Genomic DNA, 21508 nt, shown 5'->3' on the forward strand with positions numbered 1-21508 from the left:
TCTAGCAGCTGGTCAGAGTGAAATCGTAAAGCTTACAGATTGATGTATTTTTATGGAAGGCCGAGGTTGAGGCTTGAGCCTCTTCCTATTTAGCTCTTGCGCCCCCTCTAACTCTTCTCCCTTCCCTTTCTCTTCAATCTGTCCCTCTCTCTCTCTCTCTCTCTCTCTCTCTCTCTCTCTCTCTCTCTCTCTCTCTCTCTCTCTCTCTCTCTCTCTCTCTCTCTCCCTCTCTCTCCCTCTCTCCCTCCCTCCCTACTTTTTCCCTCTTCACCTCCCGATCTTCTCTTTCTCTTCTCCTTTTTCCTTCCTCGACGCCGCGGCCACGTAAGCCTTTTTACAGCGGATTACTTGCTGATGGGTTCGGTTGAATTATTACACAGCCTGAGCTGTTCGGTTGTTGCTTGTGTAGGTACCTACCTACGTAATGTGTATTTTAGAGACGACGCCTAATTCGACTCACGTTGTCTGGCGCCAGCCGATTGTGTACGCATATCGGAACGCCTTATGTAGTCCTGCATCGGACCATGAAGGGATGCATAAACCGAGGATGTCCTTGGCCGCACCTTGCAGATTGTCCTCTCTGCCGACTGCGCCGACTGAAACACTAATCTCGATCGTCCCGGCCGCGGGCAGGGCAGCTACCTGATCTGTGACGTGAGTGACTTGACCAGCCTACTGCGGTGACTGGGACTGCGTCTGCTGAGGCACCTACGACTTTGAACCGGGGGTTCACGGACCGTTCGGGGCTGCGTCACAACCCCCGCCCCTGCCTTAGCCCGGAGCAGACTGGCGGCGCTCCTAGTTGGGCCAGGTGGCGCTGTCGACGCCGGGGTCGGTCTACTTTTCACCTGGATGAGGCTGCAGCCGCCGCAGAGCTTATGCCCGGAGAAAATTGGTCGCCCGATCAAGCAACTCGTCGACCACTTCAACTCTTACATCAGGTGCAGAGAAGTGTGCCACTATGATGCGGAGTTCGAGAAAGAGCTAGGAGCTAGTGCGCAGAGCGCGAACCGGGACGTCGAGTGTTCAATGTAAACAACCAGGCGGCGACAGCCGCCGAAGGCGAAGTGCCGGCAGCGCCACTACGTTACAAACGCTACACAGCTCCTGATTGAGCTAGAGCTTAGATGATGCAAGATTTGAGCTGGCAAAGTCTTCTAGCCTATGTAACCTAACCTGCAGTCGCCAGCAACAGTCCTTCTTTTCTATATCGTTTGCATAATGCATATTGATCTGTTTTGTATTGTTGGGTTCGGTTTTTAAGTTAATTTATTTCGCCCAGGTAAACGGGACAGCACGTGAACTGAAATGAATCCGTTCTTTCAGCGCTGGGCAGCGAACGTCGTCGTGGCGGCCGACGCAGCGCCCCGTGACGACCCCGGCGGCAACTGGGTGGCTCCTGAGGAAGTTTCTATCTAAGTTTCTAACATCGACATGGCCTGTCTTGAGACAGCCATTTGTTGTCCAGACACCATCCGACACCGGCGTCATCCGACACCGGCGTGGGTGACCCAGCTAGGTGCATTTATATAACGTCAAGTTCGTCAGGTCACTGCTGTCGGTGGAGCCCGGCCCGCACGGCCACACAGCTGGTCGGTGCCGGGTCTGGAAGTCGGTCTTCCAGAGGACTGGTATACCTTGGGATTCGACGCCTCCCAGATTCGGCCAGCGACCCTGTGGCATTCCTCGTCACCGTCAGATTTGCAACGCCTTTGTGGTGTATGTACGCGAGGAAGACGAACAGAGACTGACGACTTGTCTGGCCATCCTGCCGAGCTGGACTAACCCAGGACTAACCAAACTGATCGAGATGAGCAGGGTCGTGTCCCCGGGCAGTCTCGTCCTCGCTTTGACCTCGTGCCGCGTTCGGCGATGTCAGCGTTCTCAAGAAGAGCCTTCGCCGCTGCGTTATGACCGCCGAGCTTCATGTTGGGAAAGTGTTCCCGACTGAGCTGCTGGGGAGCTGGGGAGCCAGCGCCAGTGGCCACACTGATGTCAGGCCGGTGGCAGCCCAAGACATGTCATAAGATGTCAAAACAGCTCATTGGCTACCGGCGTGGCGCTTGACCAGGCTGTCCAGGACAGGATTCTGGGTATCTTCCCGGTGCCGGGGTCGCTACCGAAGTGGTGATGACCACTGCGCACACCGACAGAGAGGTAAGCTTGATAATCACGGACGGATGAAGGCGACAGCAACGTTTGTGACTGCAGCTTAGTGTAGAAGCTTGTTTTGTTTCCTTTGGTTATGTCGGTCACATTTGTATCGACATTTGTCAGTTATTAACGTTTTAAATGAATGCGTGTCGTAAACGTGGACGTCTTTTACGTCTCACTCATATACTTCAATAAAATTGGCATGTAACTACTAACAATAAATGTACGCTTTTCCAGGTGTCCTGCCCTCGTTCTGATTCCACCTGTTCATCGCCCCCCGGCAGGGTTGAGCCGGAGCTCGATAAGGTAAGCGTCGCAGGTGCGGCATCCACCTGTCCATAATACCACGCCACCCACCATATACCTACTCCGGGCAACTCCGGATGTCCCCTGCCTTGCTCCGGTCACTGGTCATTGGTCACACTGAAGTGCAATAAACAATCGGGTCACCGTTTAAGTCAAATTATTCACACAGGGTCAGACACATTCAAGTCGGTCCCAGGGTTTGTACTATTATTGGAGCAGCCATCTACAGTGGCTGGCTGTCTCAGTCAGCTCGAGAGTTGAATTATGCTTAAAGATTATGATGGGCTGGCTCTGTATTTCTCCTTACCTAACCTCTTGAATCAATAGCACTGCTCAGAACAGAGCGGCTCTATCGACCCCCTTTCTGTCCGTATCGTCGGCCGGCTTTGGTCGCTATCGACACCCTCCTCAGTGCCGGGGACGGGTGGCCGATTCTAGAGCAACCCTCCCCGTCCGATAGGACCACCGAGAGCGGCGCCGGGGTGAGCGGGTCAAGGTGACGGGAGGCGTCCTCCTCCCTCTCTCCTTCCTCCCCACCCCGCCCCGCCCCGCCAGGTGTGTGTGTGAGGTCGACTCCTTCCGTGAGACCGGGACTGTCTTCAGCGCAGCCGGGTCAAATTTACATTGAATTGAATTGGTTGTTATTTTTCAGGCTTTACTGTACTGCGATAATTCCTTGGCTTCCTATATGATGTGCATTTAGTATTTACTTTTCTATTGACTTCGGTGATTACCTTGACCTTGGTCATTGGTGGTTAAGAACATGCAAACCCGGAATCGCTTATCTCTGCGTACTATTGGTCTCAAGATAAGGGTCCAGGCGACCTGTAGGTTTGATGCGGTGAATACCCCCGCCTTCGCCACACTCGCTCGGTGCTACGGAGCTCCGATCTCGCGACCGGTCACCTGTACTTGTAGACTGTGCCGCATGACATAGCAGTCGAGCGGGCCAGCGGAGCTTAGGCGGAAACTAGCGCCGCGTTTGACAGAGAAGGACGCTCACCATTCCGGCGGGAGGGCCGCTCGCCATTTTAACTCCATGTAGCGTCTCGCTGACAATGAAAGACACTACAGGACGACAATATAGGGTTCGGCAAAAGTTAGGTATGCCCACTACATATGACAACACTTTCCTGTTCCTTATCGTGTCCACACCGAGGGATGACGATTCAGGCTGCACTCCTGCATTGCACGGTCCTTGGCCGCAGAACATGAGGTGACGAACGGACCTCAGGTCACGGATCACCGAGCTACGGCTAGTTTCACAGAGATTGTCCACCTGAGCGGCTGCATCGCTACGTAAATGTCTGAAATTTCTATCAAGGGAGCTGAACCAGACAGTCGGCATGCTCCAGGCCGAAATGACACAGCATGTCATTGCTGATTGGTTGGGACGTCTGCCTGTTGTTTTTGCTTGCAAGTTTTAATTATAGACGAACTGTCTGCACAGTCCGGTGTTGGTGGGATAAGCATACGGTTGCTGGCAGTGTTGCTGATCGTTCCAGTTTGCCGGCGTGCGCCTACCATTTCAAACGTTACAGAAATCGCATTGAAAAAGGCGACCGGGAAGAGGGGCCAGAAGTTGGGGATGCAAAATGAGTCAAGTGGCTCGAGCTGAACCGCTATCACATCTCCAAACAGGACCGTGAGACGCTATTGGAAGAACTCCCCAAGGCTCATTACCTACCTTCGGCCCAATACTAAGCCAACGCATGGTCAATGACATGTTGACATGCATTTTCAATCAGGACCGCGCGCCAGCTCATCGCTCTGCCAAGGGCTAGCAGTGGTGCGAACTGAACGTGCCAGACTCATGAAGGAAAGAGATGCTATGCTGGCTGCCCTCCGGACCTCATCCTGATCGACGAACTTGGGCTATCGTCCAGCAGGACCTGGACGAACAGAAGCCGGCGGCCAGCCTCGCCGCCTTGTCGTTACAGCTCAAACGGGCATGATAAAAAAATCCAGCCGTATTTACTGCACAACCTAGTTACCAGCATGCACATTTGCGTTCGCATGTAAGTCCCTGTTCGTGGGGGATAAACTGAACACTAAAGAGAATCGCTGTCCCCTATGTAGCAACTTAGAATTTTTTTAGGATAAAACTTATGCCGGACCATGTAGCTCACGCATCATTCATTGCAGTTTCACCTTAGACTGCAAGACGTGGCAATTTGTTTAGGACATAGCAATTAATGTTGTCATGATCGGCATACCGCCGAGAACGTCACTATTTATATCATTATCTTAACGGTTGCATATTTCAACCTTCATACCTTTTAATATCCTACTGTTTCATATAATTTCATTTATGGCGCTGAACAAGTGTTGAACAGTCCATTTCAATAACTGCATTGTTAAACCTCCGGTACGGTTAACCATTAAACAATACGAGTATGTTAAGTGTTACTCTAGCCCTGTTCGCTATGTGTTCGCTTTATAATTCTATCAAACGTGATATCATTCCAAGAAAGCACTAATAATGTAGAGTGTAGAAGCCATTCCCACTGATGGGACTCGAAGCGATGCAGATAGGTAATGCATAAGGCTGATTGGCGAATTTCAGCTTGTAGACAAGACAAGGAAACGTTCTCAAAAATCAAATCCACACGTAACAAACATATTTCAAGAGTGCAGGGGTCTAGAGTGTGTGCGGGGGGACCTCGCCGCCGTTTCGCCCATTATTAAGCTAAGCCTTGCACCCAGCGATTCACAATCAAGTTAAAAGTGTCAGATCAACATGTGACCTCTGAGGTCAGGTCACGTGCACAAGTGCAGGGTGTTCATTTGCGAATGACGTAAAGTAAGCCCCCGCTGGAGCCCCAAATGATCGCCGGCCATCGTGCAGACGAAGCCTTCGACGACTCACGGCAGCGTTCAGTTCATCAAGGGTCTTTTACTCTTGAGTTCGCTCCGCAATTTGAGTTGCTTGAGGTTAAACGTTGAAGTCCAAGCAGGAAAAATCCAGACTGCAGAGTGACCAGGGGTGCTGGGATCTTGTTCAGTTGCTCGAAGGTGAAGAGAGCCTAGCAATTCTTCAGTAATCTGTCCAGTATTCACGTTCGCAATGGCTTAAGAAACCTGGGAAGGCATTTTTAAATATATGGACTAGTGAAGTTAATTACAGAAAGTCGTGATACCGATACCAAACCAAATATCAACAGGAACTGTGGGAAAATACCGAAACCGAACCGACTTGGGAATATCTGGGAAATGCCAACTTTTTACCAAAGTCACAGTCTCTTTTACAGTAGCGAGGATTCACAATACCAACAAAATTCCAAATGTGTTAGCCTCGAAACGCCAAATACCAAGTTGGTATCGGTTTGGTATCGGTATGCCAAAAAGTTGGTATTTGATTGACATCTCTAATATGGACAATCCTCCACAAGAAGAAACTGAACTGGAAACATTATCGTCCGATCCTAATGACCGTCATATCCCCTGACAGCATGGTGTCGAGGCTGGAAGCGTGCACCTCTTGGCTCACGGCTCAGTGAAGCGGAAGAATGGTTCGAAAGGGTGATATTGAGTAACGAAAAGTGGCTCGCGCTACAGCAAGCACCCGCAAGAATAATACAGGCTCCTTCGCCGAAGAATCCACAAAAGTTGATTCCATACAAGGATGAGCACGGAGCGAAGGTCTTGGCCGATGTCTTCCACACGGAGAAGCAAGTTTTCTTCGAGCGACACAACTGATTTCTGTTTGTGCTATGTAAAATGTTAAGATTTATCATTCCAACGGTGAGCTGTTTATGCAATATGTCTGGGGCTGACTTTATGTCATCTTTTATTGATGACCCTGTAATTTAGAGGATAGCGCGTGGATATTTAAATGCGGTTATTCCGCACCGTAGACAGTGTTTACAATTGCTTCACGTGCAAAGAGATAAAATTATCAGATGTCGTGTAACTGATTTTTTGAACGTCTAGACGATTAACAAACTGTTAAACGTCTAGTAGACATTTCGTCTAGTCTGAAAGATGTCGTATTTTATATAAAATGTATTCTTTACCATTAAGCGCCCGAAAGATATCGGCGGTACGGGATAAAATTATTTAACCGCTCGTAGGTAGAAAAATATTTTAAACGTCTCGCCTATCCGCTCGACGTTTAAAATATTTGTTCTACCTGCTCGCGGTTTAATATATAACCACCTTGTATTTCAGTTGGAACGGTGGTTAATATATATTAAACCGCGAGTAGGTAGAACAATTTTTTAAACGTCGAGCCGATAGGCGAGACGTTAAAATATTTTTCTACCTACGAATGGCTTAATGATTTTATCCCGTACCGCTGGCATCTTTCGGTCACTTAACCCGCGCCCCACTGGGGTCTGTGTATAACACGCCCTACTGGGGGGGGGGGGGGGTATTCATATCCCCCCCTCCTAACTCCGAAACTACTGGGCCGATCGTCAAAATTCAAACGGCGTCTGATAGCCTTGGAAAAACTGTCGAGCGAAACCTAATTTTATTGACCTCGAGGTCACCGATGACGTCACAGGTCAGGTCAAAGTAAAAATTATTAGCATCTTGGCTTGTTCACATTTTGGGCTCTGGCCGCCGTCTTACAAGTCAGATCAGGCTCATTTTTGGTTTCCACACTCGTGAACAGATGCTCTAGATACCTTGAGGGTACCAAACTTGTACTTTGATTTTCAGGTCAGGGTCAGGTCATCACAGGTCACGGAAATATTATATCATGCGTCGGTCACGTGACACATGTTTAATGGTCCATTTAGGCCATAGATTTCGAATTTGATGTCGTCTGTGTCATTTGAGGTCATTTTGAGTCGAATTTAGCTTAGGTCAGGTCACTTTCAGGTAAAAAAGGTCAAATTTTGAAGTTAAAATTTTTCAACAAAAAAGGTGTCTATTGGATGCAGTTTAAGCTCAGGAACACGATGGTGCCATTTATATTGGTGTACGATGTCAAATATGTACTGAAAAATTGATTTGAAAAATTAATAATTGTGAATTTTTTCCAATAATGCGTATAACTTGGCCATTTTTTAAGATATTTAGCTAAAACTTGCTAGAGTTAGTCATTATTATGCGTTCTGTCACATATATTCCGGTTTTTTCAAAAAGTCAAAAACTTTTTGAAAAAAAAAATATAAAAATATAAATTTTGAATATTATTATATACAATTTTCGGAATTTTCAAAATTTTTCCGAGATAGCATTTTGATAGCGCGGTCAATTCTGAGTCCTTTCATGCAAAGAAATTGGATCTAGCTTAAAAACTGAGCTCTTGGGAGCGATTGCCGTGGTTCCATGTTTTGCGTCGAAATCGGCCGAACATGACGTCACTCTGACGACATTTCCGGCCGACCTATGGTAGCTACGAAGTTCAAATTTTGACACAAGGTGTCAAATTGATGCAGCCGAAGGTACTGAAAGTTTGGCGTCGATCCGTCAAGCGGTTTGGAAGTTATTGCAGAAAAACGGGAGGGGGGCTATAAATAGCCCCCCCCCCAGTGGGGCGCGGGTTAAGTTAAAAAATACATTTTATGCAAAAATCCGGCATATCTAAGGCTAGACGAAATGTCTACTAGACGATTAACAGTTTGTTAAACGTCTAGACGTTTAACAAATGAGGTAAACGACATCGTCGACATCTGACAATTTTCTCTCTTTGCACGTGAAGCAATTGTAAACACTGTCTACGGTGCGCGCCGCGCGGGATATTGACAAAAAACTCCAATATCTATGTAACGTTGTTTATGACGTTGCAAATGGTTCACAACGCAAAAGATGAGCATCGATCTTGCAAGGAGTGAAGCAACACGAGCACGACTCCATGTGCAAACGGTAGTCTTAAATCATTTTTTTTTTTGTCATCATTATAAATTTTAATATTTCCCTTGTTGAATTATGATGGTGAGGAAGGTCACGTCATTGACCTAGCTTTACGTGAACTTCTAGAAATTACGAGACATAAAAGTTGCAAGGTCTCGGAAGAATATGAAGTCCTGTGAGTTTTATCTATCTGCAGAAGTTGACCTAGCAATGGTGGAGTTGCCAAGCCGCAATATTTTGGGACCGAGTGAAGTCTTTTATGACGTCATAGGTCAGTGACTCGACAAGAATTGAAAATGTAATTGGTCGTTGGTGTCACCAGAGAATCGGCTGGAATCAAGTCAGGTGTCAGTGTGCTATTTTTCAGCTTTCAGGTTTCCTTGTTGAGAGCAATCGCAAGAAGTCTGGGGTAGGTAACACCCGTCACCCTCATCTATGGAAAGTTATGCTTTTGCGGAGCGACCTTCAAAGCTAGCGCGCCCCATGCACTGTCTTGTTTTCAGCTTGCTGTCGGTTTTCCAATATATGGAAGCCAGTTACAGGCGTCTCTTAGTCTCTCATTGGTCAATCGCACACACCACGTCTGGTTCATTAACGACCAATGAGCAGATGAGAAACGCCAGCAAACTGACAGCATGCTGATTTGGTGATCAAACAGCGCCCTGACCACACCCCTCCCATCTATCGCTGGCACCCTGCTCGGTAACTCGTCTCGAGACGCGACTGAGCCAGGCCCTTCGACCGGTTACCGCCGCCGGCATAATTCCGCCTGATTCCGACTGCACCGCTGGACACCACAATGCGGCGAGCGACCCCGCTGTCAGACTCGGGCCGAACGCACCCCCTCCCCTTACCCCCACTCCAGCTGTGGCGAGGGGGAGGGTATTCACCGCATCAAACCTACAGGCCGCCTGGACCCTTATCTTGAGACCAATAGTACATACAGGCATATCTGTCAAACATGAAACGCATAGGTATACAAATCTCCAGCGGAACTGAACTGCGGCGTTCACGAGGAGCGGCGTTCCTGGAACATCTCCTCGTCCCCGCCGTATGCCTCTGATGGACTCTGTCAGCGCAGCCGTCTCTCCCGGTCGGCGGTGACGGTGCCCGGGCCGCCGGGTACCGGTCGCTGAGCGGCAGCCGATCCGTCACCGCCGGGCCGACAGTGACCCTGACCCGGCGCCGGCCGCCGGCGACGGTAGCGAGTCGTTAGTGCGACCACCGCGCCGGAAAACCGACCGAGTTCGGCCTTCAGACGGCGGCAGCCACGCTGCAACTGCAGCTCGCGCCGGTAGCTACGCTGGTAGGGTGTGTTGGGGAGGGGGGAGGGGGTGTCTGCGAGTGACCCGCTTTCCGACAGCGATGCTCGTACGGAGGCTGTCAGGGTTCGTGCGTGGGCCCTGAAGTCGATGAATGAAACCCACACTGGCTCATTACAGGAGCGCAATATGATTCAATGAAGTGGACGAGCAGCTAAGTGATGCGCAAATGTGCGGCTTTATCGTGCAGTAAATTTGTATAATTAAATGTCCTCATTGTCCTTGTGTCAGAAAACAATAAATGTAAAAGTATACGCAGAAGCTATGGGCATGCGGCTTCCCAGCGAGATCATTTTGGCTTATCTTTGTCAGAGCTACAATAGAAGCTGAAATGTTGCCTGCATCGTCAGCCTCATATCTCGCGAGACAGGGATGTCTGTAGAAAATTATTTTATTTCATTCATTATTTTGTGCCGTAGTGGCTCACTTCAGTTAACCCATTTGGGGATATCCTCCGTCTCACATTCTATTATTTTAATCCAACTACATAGAAACCCAACAATAATATGGAGGTGGAATACAAAGCAGATCATTGATCGCGAAGTACTCGTAAATACTTTACCGGGAACGGAACTCCTTTATTATTCCCCCGCCATTGTGCTCGTATCCTGTGTGATATTTCCGCCCTTCTGGGCCGTTCAGTTCACTGTGCGGCTCTCGTGCTGTCGCATCCATTACCGTATTACCCCTGCACCGGTGGCGGTGGAGGCGGCTGGCTGTCCGCCCTGTCGGCTGTCAGCACTGAGAACCGTGCGGAGCTGGTGCAGTGTATTGTGTTAGGGTGAGCTGGAACGGGATCACGCTACTGCACGGCAGGTCGGGTGGGGCAGGTCAGGGGTCGGGTGCGGGGTAGAAGGGTGACATGCGGCCTGGGATGAGTGGCCGGTTCATGATTAGTGATGTCAGTTACAGAAAATCGGAATACCGATACCAAACCAAATACCAACCCAAACCGTGGGGAAATACCGAAACCGAACCAACTTGAAAAGATGAGGGAATATACCAGCTTTTTACCAATTTCTAAGCCTCTTATACATAAGTAAGGTTTCATAATACCAACAAAATACCAAACACATTAGGATTGAAATACCAAATACCAAGTTGGTATCGGTTTGGTATTGGTATACCAAAAAGTTGGTATCCGATTGACATCTCTATTCATGATGGTGCGGCTGTGGGACTATTGGGAGGTTCGACCACGTTCACTTGTGAAGACTGAGGAAGGGTCAGAAACAGTCCATGTCAAGTGGGTGAGGTCAGTCCAGGTCATGTGGGTCCGAAGTTTCAGCGCAGTTCGGCAGTATAGCACACCTCAGGTCAGTACTTTGGTCAGAACGACCCACGTCGTCTTGGGTTGGGTCGGACCAGCCCCCACCAGCCCATTGCGGCTCGGGGGCGGCTCGGCTGCAGCGTCCCGCCTGGCGTGACGTCTGTCGGCACGGAGGGCCGGTGCGTGACCGGGTGACCGGTCATTAGGTGACCGCGGCGCGCCCGCCCGCCCGTGCACCCGTTCCGCCCGCGGGTCCCGCCCCGCCCCGCCCGGGCGGGAGACGGGGCGCACCGCGACACCCTATTGATCGGACCTGTTCGCAGCACCGAGCCGGTCGGTCGGTCGGCCGAGACGGTGACGATAATGGCCGGATCCTCTTCCAAGCGTCATAGTCTTCTGTAATGGCTGAGCTGAGGTGTTGCCCTTCATGGGCTTAGTGTTCCTCTGGCGACTGGCACTAGTGTGCATTTTGTATGATGTGCAGCACAAGTGATAAATTGGTGTGACTTCCCAACCGGCGTAAAGGAGTGTAGACACTGCGTTATATTTGTTATAAGCTTTTATATGTCGATAGGTGTGAAAAGAAGCTTGTTGCTGGCCAGTTGACTTGTCTGTATCGGGATGAAAACACCGTTGTTGTTTCAATTTGTTCCGCTGGCGTTACCGATTACGGTCTCGGCTGTTTTTATTGAGAAACTTGGCTGTTAGCTATGTAACTAGTTGACGATTCGCCTGAGACGATGACCAGTTCCCGCTCTTCCCTCTCTCTCTCTCTCTCTCTCTCTCTCTCTCTCTCTCTCTCTCTCTCTCTCTCTCTCTCTCTCTCTCTCTCTCTCTCTCTCTCTCTCTCTCTCTCTCTCTCTCTCTCTCTCTCTCTCTCTCTCTCTCTCTCTCTCTCTGTCTCTCTCTCTCTCTCTCTCTCTCTCTCTCTCTCTCTCTCTCTCTCTCTCTCTCTCTCTCTCTCTCTCTCTCTCTCTCTCTCTCTCTCCGTGCCTCTTTCTCTGCCGCCGCCCCGACGCGTCCCAGGCCAGGCCGCATTTGGCCGCCACCCTCTGCCAGAATCGATACACCCATCAGATCACTTCCTGTCCGCTGTTCCGGTCATCGTTTCCTCCATTATTTGGCGTGGCCTGTCCCTTGGGCGCTGAGAGGAATACCGCAGCTAGAGGAGCTGCGAAAACCTACCATTTTGTCAACACACACAATATACCTACCGCGGTCTGATAGTTGCACAATCCACAGTCTGCAGTAGTTTGAGTCTGCAGGTTTGTTTCTGTGTTGTTTTCTCGTTTTCTCGTGTTTATCGCTCGCCGATCCCCGTATCAGGAACCGGCTGTCAGTGCTGGAGACGTGCATGTATGTGTAGAATGCGGCCACATTTTTCAGCCGGACAGGGCCCGCATTCTGTTTGTCTGAATGGCCGGGCTGTGCGGCTGCCGACAGCCTGCAGAGCGGCTGCAATCGCAGGGCGGTCCCAAAATACCCGCCGCTGTTTATAGCCGCCGGAGACACGTACGTCCTCGGAAAACGTGAGCCTAAGAAGCCGGCGACATAAATATTTACGCCCGTAATACTGTTGATGATGGCAGCGAAGCGACTCGAGCGGAGCCCGTGCCATGGGCCGGCCAGAGGCCAAGTTCTTTTTACGAGGGCCGGCTGCGCGCTAAGAGGCGGCTGGTCGACGCTGGTTCTGCTCCTAAGTGTTGCACAGGGGTGCTATCCTGTCCAGGGACCGTCCTGTCGACTTGGCCTGCCCAGCCGTGCTCCTGCAGGCGCTATCTGTCCTGTGGAGGGTTGCTGCCTTGTGTCCAGAAGCGCTCTCTTGTCCTGCCTGGGGCGTTGTCCCATTCTTTACAGGGGTGATGTTCTCTCCTGCACAGGGGTTATGTTCCGTCCTTTTCGGACCAATCTTATGGCACTGTTCCGTCCTGTCGAGGGGCGCTGTCCTGTCCTACTCGTGACGCTGTCCTATGCCACGGGCACGGAGGACACTACCTTGTCCCCCCAGTGGCACTGTCCCGTCTGTCTGTCCCTGCGGCGTTTGACGGGGTTACCCAGGACCAGGAACTGCGGCAGAGCGCTGTGGCCGAAGCCCCAGCGCGGCGTATTCTGGCGTCACTGCGGCGAAGCCCCAGTAAATCACTCCCTGCCTCGCCTGGGGAACCGGGAGTGCCGCAGTACGACAGCGATGCGGTGCCATGGCAACACCCTCTCTCGACCCCTTGGGTCTGCAGGCCGCGGTATAGGAGTATATGGGGTAGCAACGGCAGCAATATCGGTGCTGCGAGCTCATGCTCTGCAATGGCAGCCTGCTAGGTAGTAGGTACTAATTTTGCTCGTGATATTTTACTCGTAGTTTAGATATACAGATATGACCCGTACGAGATGAATATGTCATTTATATATGTAAATGTCGTTTGCTTTTAGGTGTTCTACCAATTTACAACATGAAAAGCAATACATAGCCATAAGGCATGCGTGTTATGGGGACAGGAGATGCTGGCCGATGCTTCGAAAGACAAATGGTTTGACAAGTTCGTGTGTGCAATACAAACGGTTACAATACGTTACGTAAAAACGGTTATGTCCAATTTAACAGCGGTTGCGCCTCGGCATTCATAACGTCACCGTTAAAAAGTAATTGCCTATTCATGGCGACAGTTTTAAGGCCATGCATCACCAGCGAGACTTGGAAGTTGGAGGGCCCGCAGTGCGGCTTAGGCCTTAGCTGAAGCCTGAACGGTCGGGTGATTCATGTCGCCGAGTGCTGAGATTGAATATCCCGCAGAGACAGATCAGCCTTTCATGCAACATGTACGTACATAAAGCGATATGTCGTATCCCACTCAGATAACACATATGATAGCACGTGTACACATTAAAACATGCCATAAAAGGGATGGATAATGCAGTTACTTATTCGCCATTATTCACTAGTCAATTTATCTGAATTCAGATTCGGATCCTTGTAAATTGTACATTGCAGGCTGCAGATACATATAACATTATTGCTGGCCATCTAAGACCCTACAAATGTGATTTTTCCAATGCTCTAGGTCTAGGTGGCACTGCCATTCTTGGTCAAGCAGAGGGTCCTCCACTGACCAAAACCCACCGATCGCCGCGGCGGCCTCCCTTCTCTAGGGTCGGGGTGATGCATGGGCCGCGTTGGCCGGTTAAGATGCATGGCATGGCTCCCCTCAGTCACCTATCAGACCTTATCGGTCGTAATTTGCACCACCAGAACACCCGGTGGACATGGCTTCTGGCGTCAGAATTATAGACAGGAAACTTCTTCATTGGCAGGCTATAGCATGTGTACTTCAGAATGTCAGGGGTGATGGAGTCTGATGATGTCGCTTTCAAAGAGAATTTAGATATTTTGGTGTTTCAAATTGCCGTAGATTTTTATATGTCTCACTTCAACATTGCTCGTATTTTGCTAAAACGGCGTTGAAACGCTATACCTGTATGCATATTGCCTGTATCATCATGGGCCATGCCCATGGTACGATTTATTTTAGCAATCTCTGGGGCGACTAAATCTCATTTCAACTCCTCTACCCTGGAAATGGCCACTGGCCAATGGCCAATGGCCATGTTTCGTCGCAGTACCTCGCTGCAGCGCCTCCATTTACTCCGCAATAACAGCGTCTATCGCAGTGTAGGATCTACCTTCTAAGGCAGCAACTGACCGTCAAACAGCATACATCATGCATGCACGAATGTCATGGCTCCTCGGCGCAGTGCTGTGCCCAAGGTCTCCGTGCTGTGCTCAGCAGTACTCCCTATTCGTAATTCCCTGGACTGTATACACAGCACGTGTCCATTGGTATTGACGTGCGCCGCAGATACACCATGCAGGGGCGCTGAGCGATGTGTATTGATGGGCAGAGGATGCGTGTGTGTGTGCGTGTGTGTTTGTACGCCGCATCGACCGCCGTGTGAGACACAGGGCGCCGTGATAGGTCCGTGTCTCACTCAATATAATTGTGTCATGGTTTGTATAACGCCTGTCAATATTTTTTGTTCCTAATGTCTTTTTTTCCTTCGGCGGGGTCCATGTCGGCGGGGTCCATGTATTGTATGGTTTCTGTGGAACGCACCTTCCACGCCACGAGGGGGCCTCCAGAAAAAAAATGCGGAGGGGTACACTGTCCACTTGAGGAATCAAATATACCTGATCAGGAGCTTCTCAACTTACATGCGTTAAATGGATAACAGGGTGCCACAAAAGGTTTTCATTTGCGTGCAGTTCCGACATTTTCTGATCTGACGAATACCTCAATCTATGAATTTCCTAAACGGTGCTTCGGCCTAGATCACAATCGCATAAGCCCGTGGATACGTTGCTTTTGAATTTGATACGAGCAGGCCGCGTTTTTCGTAGTTAGATGACAGTGGATATGACGACCGGCATGACTGCGTAGTGCGTAGACTGCCTCTCAGAAAAACTCAGTCGCATCCCTTGTCCTGGAACTAGGAAGAAGTTTTTGTTAGGTGTCATTGATCAGATCGCTACGGTGAACAAACTAACGAGCTGGCAATGGCTTATTGTAGAATGATGGGTACTCATGTCCCAAGCCTCACCTTGTAGCTAGGTACTTTCCAGATTGAACCTTTGAATGCCTGTGAAGGCATCCGTTCGCTTATTATGTATGACGCCCGGCATTATTACTGGTATTTTGTACGCATGCGGTTATTGTTTTGTACTTGTGCAAATGGTTCCAAGCATACGAGTACACTTCCAACCGTTTTGGTATGACATTCTTTGTTGGTATGTGCAGCTGGGGTGGCTAATTGTATGCTCGTAAATTGATATCGGATTACGCAGCGTACATAGGTTTGTATTGTGAATGGCATTGTTATGTGTATGTAAGTACTGTGCATGAACGTACTAGGCTTAACCCGGCAGTTGCTGGGGTATTTCGCCACCCACCGTTTGCTGGGGGGGGGGGGGGCGTTAAACGCCCCCAGCCGATAACTCGAGAACCAATAGGCGCAGCGAAACGCACGAGGCGGCAAACGAAAGAACGCGACGAGACGCTTCAAGTGAGTACTTTAAAGTTGAATTTTGAGGTCACAGGTCGGGTCAAGGTCAGGTCAAACACCTGAAATCGGGCTTTCAGTAGCATGGGCTTCAGGACTTCGCAATTGGCGCCTCTCGTCAGTAACTCTGTCAAAACGGTGCACAATCCATCATATAAGGCCTACAGGAGTGTCAGCTCCATGTAGGGGTCAGTCAAGCATAGGTCAGGGTCAAGGTCAGGTCAACCGGGTAGGCACATATCCCCGAAAATCAAAACTGATATTCGCAGCCTGTAACACATGTTTTATGGGTAATTTGGGGCGTAGAACACGATGGTGACATTCATTTTATCATATGTGTACGTGTTTGGCTCAAAAGGTTCAATTTAAGAAATGCATGTATCATGGTCGTGAAGTAGTCACAAGAAATTGCCAAGATTCAGCTCAAGATTTTGGAAAATGCGGAAAGATAATCAATAATCGAAGATTATTTATTTATTTATTATATACGAAGAAGCCATTTGATTGTTCATGGTATTAGCAGTCTATGGCATTTACGGCATGTCGTGATTTTATATGATTTTTTGAACATATGCCGTTTTTGGTCGAAAACTCAGAAATCATGACGTCACTAAAACCTCGATATCTCAAAAAAATTCCTAACGATTTTTTTGAAACTTTGTCACAATAAACTTCAATCAATTTCCTACAGGTACCCAAAATTTGGGGGGGCGGGGCGTTTAACGCCCCCCCCCCCAGCAACTCGCGGACTAAATACCTACATATTTTTCGCTAATCATTATCTAAAGTACAGGGCCGGAGCTCTGTGCCCTGTCATGGTGCAGGGCAAATATTTACACATTATTCGACTGGTGGTCGCATTTCGTAGAGACAGCGAACGCTCTCATCAATTCCTTGCATTTTTGTCAGTTTAGTGGTTAGGTATACAATACATATACCATGGGGTTCGTTGCGGCAATAGGAGCCAAATTAGTCCAGGAAAATATCATAGCATCATTTATCTGAAATTATCATTTCCATAAAAAACACATGCAAGCTTGTTAGCATGAGGTTGTCGCCAAACCAAATGTTTTTGCTCTACTTAGCCGATAGGATCCCAATCCTGCATGTAATGTTTGCGCTTAGTTGCTCATGTTGTAAACTAAATACCTAAGGCTGGTTTTTGTTTATCTTTACACATGTCCAAACGTCTCGTTATGCACGGGTTGTGGAGGGTCGGATGAACGGTCTGTTTATGTGTCCGGTTCGCTTGCTCCTCCACTCATTGGAGTGTGTCGTGTGCGTGCGTGTGGGGCTGGCGTGCCTGTCTGTTTTTCCTCACATACACACATTTATATGGCAGGCACTCTACGAGACACCAGAACTCCACTATACCGTGAAGACGCAGCGAACTTTCTGGCGGGACTACGCCTCGGACACAAACAACGAAACTTACCCCGAATATCCACCGGGCAACAAGTGTTCGGACAAGCAACTGCAAACGCAACAGGTGGCTTGTCATAGCGCCTCCCTGCTGGGCCGATGCAACTTGCCGGAATTTATTGTGGTTTTGCAGACATAGCACAATACAGCTGGGCCACAGACGTTTGTTCTGGCGCCGGATTGCTGGCAGAGGGTCGGTTGCATGGGTCGAGTTTGGCTGTAACGTGTCATATTGTGGTGTCGGTGGCGCCTGTGGCCAAGGTTACCAGACATCGCTTGTATAATGGTGGAGGGATTGTGAACCGTGCGTTAGTGCAACCGAGAATAGATTACTGAGCGATATGGAGCACTGGTAGAGGAGACTTAGCAGGTCTTGTGTAGCATTATTTTAATGATATTGTTCATGCTGTCCCGTAGCTCAGTTGGTAGAGCATTGGACTCCCGGTAGTGAGAGCCCGGGTTCGAGACGCCCCGGCGCTCGATATTTGAGACTCCTGACGGGGATGGTCTGCGGTTGGTGGGAGCAGCCACAGCCAGTTGAAGTCAGTTGATTGGGGCAGGCCGTGTCCGGCTTTGAAGGGCACGTTAAACTTTGGCATCTAAATTCTCCCGATACCCGGAATTGCGCGATCGGACGGTAGGGGTCGGGGTCTACGCAACAAGCTCTGCCTAGCGTGGGCTCCGGCTCTGTCAATCCGTCCATTCAAACATTCGAGCTAAATTTATAAAAAAAAAATGCTCACCTGACGGTTGGCGTTTAGGTAACCCTTATTGTCATGTCTCGATATCACTTTTTCTGGTTCTTCTGTTCTTTTGAGTGTTTTTAATTGTAGGTATGTCTTGTTTCGCTGTTTTGTATCTATATCATTTTATAATTTATAGAACTCAATAACAATGCATACTAATACATATTTGGATATATTCGGTTGGTATTTGGAACCAAGGTTGTCATTGATTGTAAGAAGCTCAATGTGGGACGTAGTCGGTCTCTCTAACTGTACGTATGCCCGTATATTTATGAACGCCGGAAACCGATCGTTTTTAAGTTCATTTAGAGAGGATGATTTTAAACAGCTGTATGTGCACTTTCTAATATTCGATAGATCTACCCTTATCCAAATCCGAAAATATCAATGATTCCGACGAATGAATATGATCAGGAAGTAGGTATATGCGTGGCGCTGGTGGCCCAATAAAATTTTTGGTTGTTTTTTTTCAGCAACCTTTTGCCAGGATCCAAACATTTCAATGGGCTGGAGGCATATAAGCAATCCATTTCTTTGGCTATGATCAATCAATGGTCATTGGTCATTCCTGATCGTGATCATGCCACTCGCCGAGTAGGTGAGGTCAAACTAATGTACAAAATGACGTTACTTTTCCGCTTAATTCAACGATATCACAGCACCCAATTACACAATAAATCGTCTCTCCCCTTTTATCAGTTAGTCGTTAGGAACTGGCTTATTCCGTCCCTTCGGGCTGGATATGAATTAACCGATATTTAAGCGGGGGCAAAACGGGAAATATCGTGGGAAAGCGCTCTGAGCAATTCCAATGCAATCAGTGGAATATAATTTACGACTGGCTGTGGGAACGCTCCCGCTCAACATACAACTGCACTGATTGCCATGATATGCAATATGCATATCATTGCATATGAATTATCCACGAGTGACAGAAGTTAGAGTTTAGATGTTTTTGTGGTGACATGGATGCTTTGAACTTTGTGTTGCATGAAGAAAATAGCGGCAAAAAGCAAAAGTTCTCAAACGCTAAATCATTCGGCTTATTTAGCTTTGTGGGAAATGGGAATCTCGCTCGGGTATGGAACCGTTTAACCTCCTGCCCGAGTTTATTGTTGTTGCGAAGTTGATGTCATTTTAGCCGAACTGGTGTGACTTGCCTCTGACCACTCTCTATCCTTTCGAGTTTTCAAAGTCATGTTTTGAAAATCAATACCCAAATCGCTGCCGCGTGATCACGGCGTCAGCACTGCGTCAACACGTCAGAGCTGCCGACGCGGCCGGCGGCGCCGTGTCGATCGAGAAGCACGTGCCACCTGCCCCGCCCCTGCCCCTCCGGAGCGGGGCGGGCCGGGGCTCCGGGGGAGGGGGCGGGGCAGCACGTGTGTCGGCCGGCCGACCAGCGACGCATGGAGGTCGATAGTCGGCGTCGGCGGTCGGTGGCGCACCTGAGCCGGCGCCGCATCGACCGGCCAATTGTCGCAGCGCGGCGCGGCCGTCGTGGCGCGCTGCGGCGCTGGTGCCGCAGCGGCGCCCCGCCGACCGACCGACCGACCGACCGACCGACTTGTTGGTCGGTGCAGAATGGGACGGTCTGAGGGGGAGGGGACGGTCAGCTGACGGAGGGGGGACGATGATGTGTCTGTCGGTCTGGAGACGGGGACGGACGTTTGGAAATGATGGTATGGGGGAGACAGGCCGCTGGATATGGCGTGGTTCGAGATTGGACCATTAGGTATGGAGCTGCGATTTGTAATGGGAACGGACACGGCCGATGGTGTTCGACTCTGACAGAGTTAGCACTGACGCCCTAAGAATCAGCTTGAACGGTGGAGTAGCAGAGTTCATCGCAATTAAGATTTCAGGTGGTCTTTCAGCACGTTTTTTTCGGTGAATTTAGTTATCCAAAAATCTTTCAAACTTTGGAATGACATTTCCTGGACTATGAACAAATCGTTCTCACTAAGTCATGCCTGTATACATTCCAAGGTGCTTCAAAGGTAGTGTGCCAGCTTTCCTGGACCGTATGGAGTTAATGGCCCAGATCAGTCCCACGCACAAGGGGGAAAAGCTCAAAAAATTGAGCGCTCAAAAAATTGAACGGGCCCCATTATGAAGGAATAGGCGAAACGATGGTATTTTAAAATGCCTTTAGCGTCACACTACGGCAAATATCGTATCCAAATAAGGTATCAATGGCAAGAGAGAGCAACAAGGTTTCTTCTCGAATACTCGCCGTGATAATTTATATCGGTGTTTTTGGAAAGAAAATGCCCTAAAGACGCTCAACTTTTTGAGCGCCACTTGTCGTTCGGGACCGCGATACTCAATAAATTGAGCGCCACGACAGACGACAGTCAGCTGGCGCTCAAAAAATTGAGTGCCGGCCAGCATCGACACTCAATTTTTTGAGCGTTCTCCGTGACAGGTGAAGCCGGTACTGGCTGCCATTTTTGATGTTATGTTCGTTGAAATACGTTAAACTGAGTTGAAACAGAAATGCAGGAAGTTGAATGCTACGTGGTACCTAAACTTTTCACAAACCCATGGCATCATGTCACATTTTCCGCTAGTAGTTTTATCGGTCGCCTTTCGGATTCGGCACACCTCAAATAATTATACAGGGCTTGAATAATCCGTATGAATACTGTATTGATATTCTCTGACTGTACTGGGAGAATGGAATACGTGAATACAGAAAGATACCCACCCACGCTTGAATATTGGAGAATTATAGCAGGAAAAACTGTATTGCCACGGTTACAACTTACAAGGCCATCGGCCGCAAACAAACAAAAATACTATAGGTACAATGTGGGTTAGATTCACAAACATCATCAAGTGTGGAACACAGAGACGAGCAAAACAACATCACATTATCGCATGCCAGCCCGACCACATTGGAACCGGGTGACCTGCGACCGGAACCTGCGTCTTGCCAGCATACATCACAAAAGCAGGAGGCAGTGTCGTACTGCTTTGATCCAAAATATGCCATATAACAAATGATATAAACGACCTAAGCTCGGACTAAGCTAATCATTATCAAATCCTTAACATGTAAGGGACGAATGGAAACATCGAGTCTCAGACCAGCAGTAGCAACCATCACAGTAGCAACATCACAAAGAACACGCGGCATTATCAGACAGCCGTTTTGTTATTGGGCTACAGGCGGCGACGGCGTGGTTGCAGACCAGCTGCGAGGTAGCGGCGTGCGGGCAAAAGGCGCGGGCACACCTCCATGTGGCCGTACGGACAGTGCGCGGTCGGCGTCGCATAGTGGGCGGCATCGGGCTGTCCCGGGGCCGTCGCAGCCGCACAGGTTGTCGGCGCATGTGGGCGCGCGCGGTCACCACGGCCAGCTGCTCACCGCCAGCACAGACTGCGCAGCGTCGCCGCTCCGCCGGCCAGAACACGCATACAACCCTTCT

At 49.3% G+C, this 21508-nt stretch overlaps 1 long non-coding RNA gene across 1 annotated transcript; it reads left to right on the forward strand.

Moving 5' to 3' along the window:
• Positions 1-1326: 1326 nt before the first annotated feature.
• LOC122367705 lies at positions 1327-17792 on the forward strand. Its single transcript, XR_006254108.1, has 3 exons — positions 1327-2157; positions 2392-2460; positions 17249-17792. It is a non-coding gene; the product is annotated as an uncharacterized LOC122367705 (long non-coding RNA).
• Positions 17793-21508: the final 3716 nt, after the last annotated feature.

The sequence above is a fragment of the Amphibalanus amphitrite genome, unplaced genomic scaffold (genome assembly GCF_019059575.1).
Source record: "Amphibalanus amphitrite isolate SeventyFive unplaced genomic scaffold, NRLGWU_Aamphi_draft 000890F_arrow, whole genome shotgun sequence".
Taxonomy (NCBI): Eukaryota; Metazoa; Arthropoda; class Thecostraca; order Balanomorpha; family Balanidae; genus Amphibalanus; species Amphibalanus amphitrite.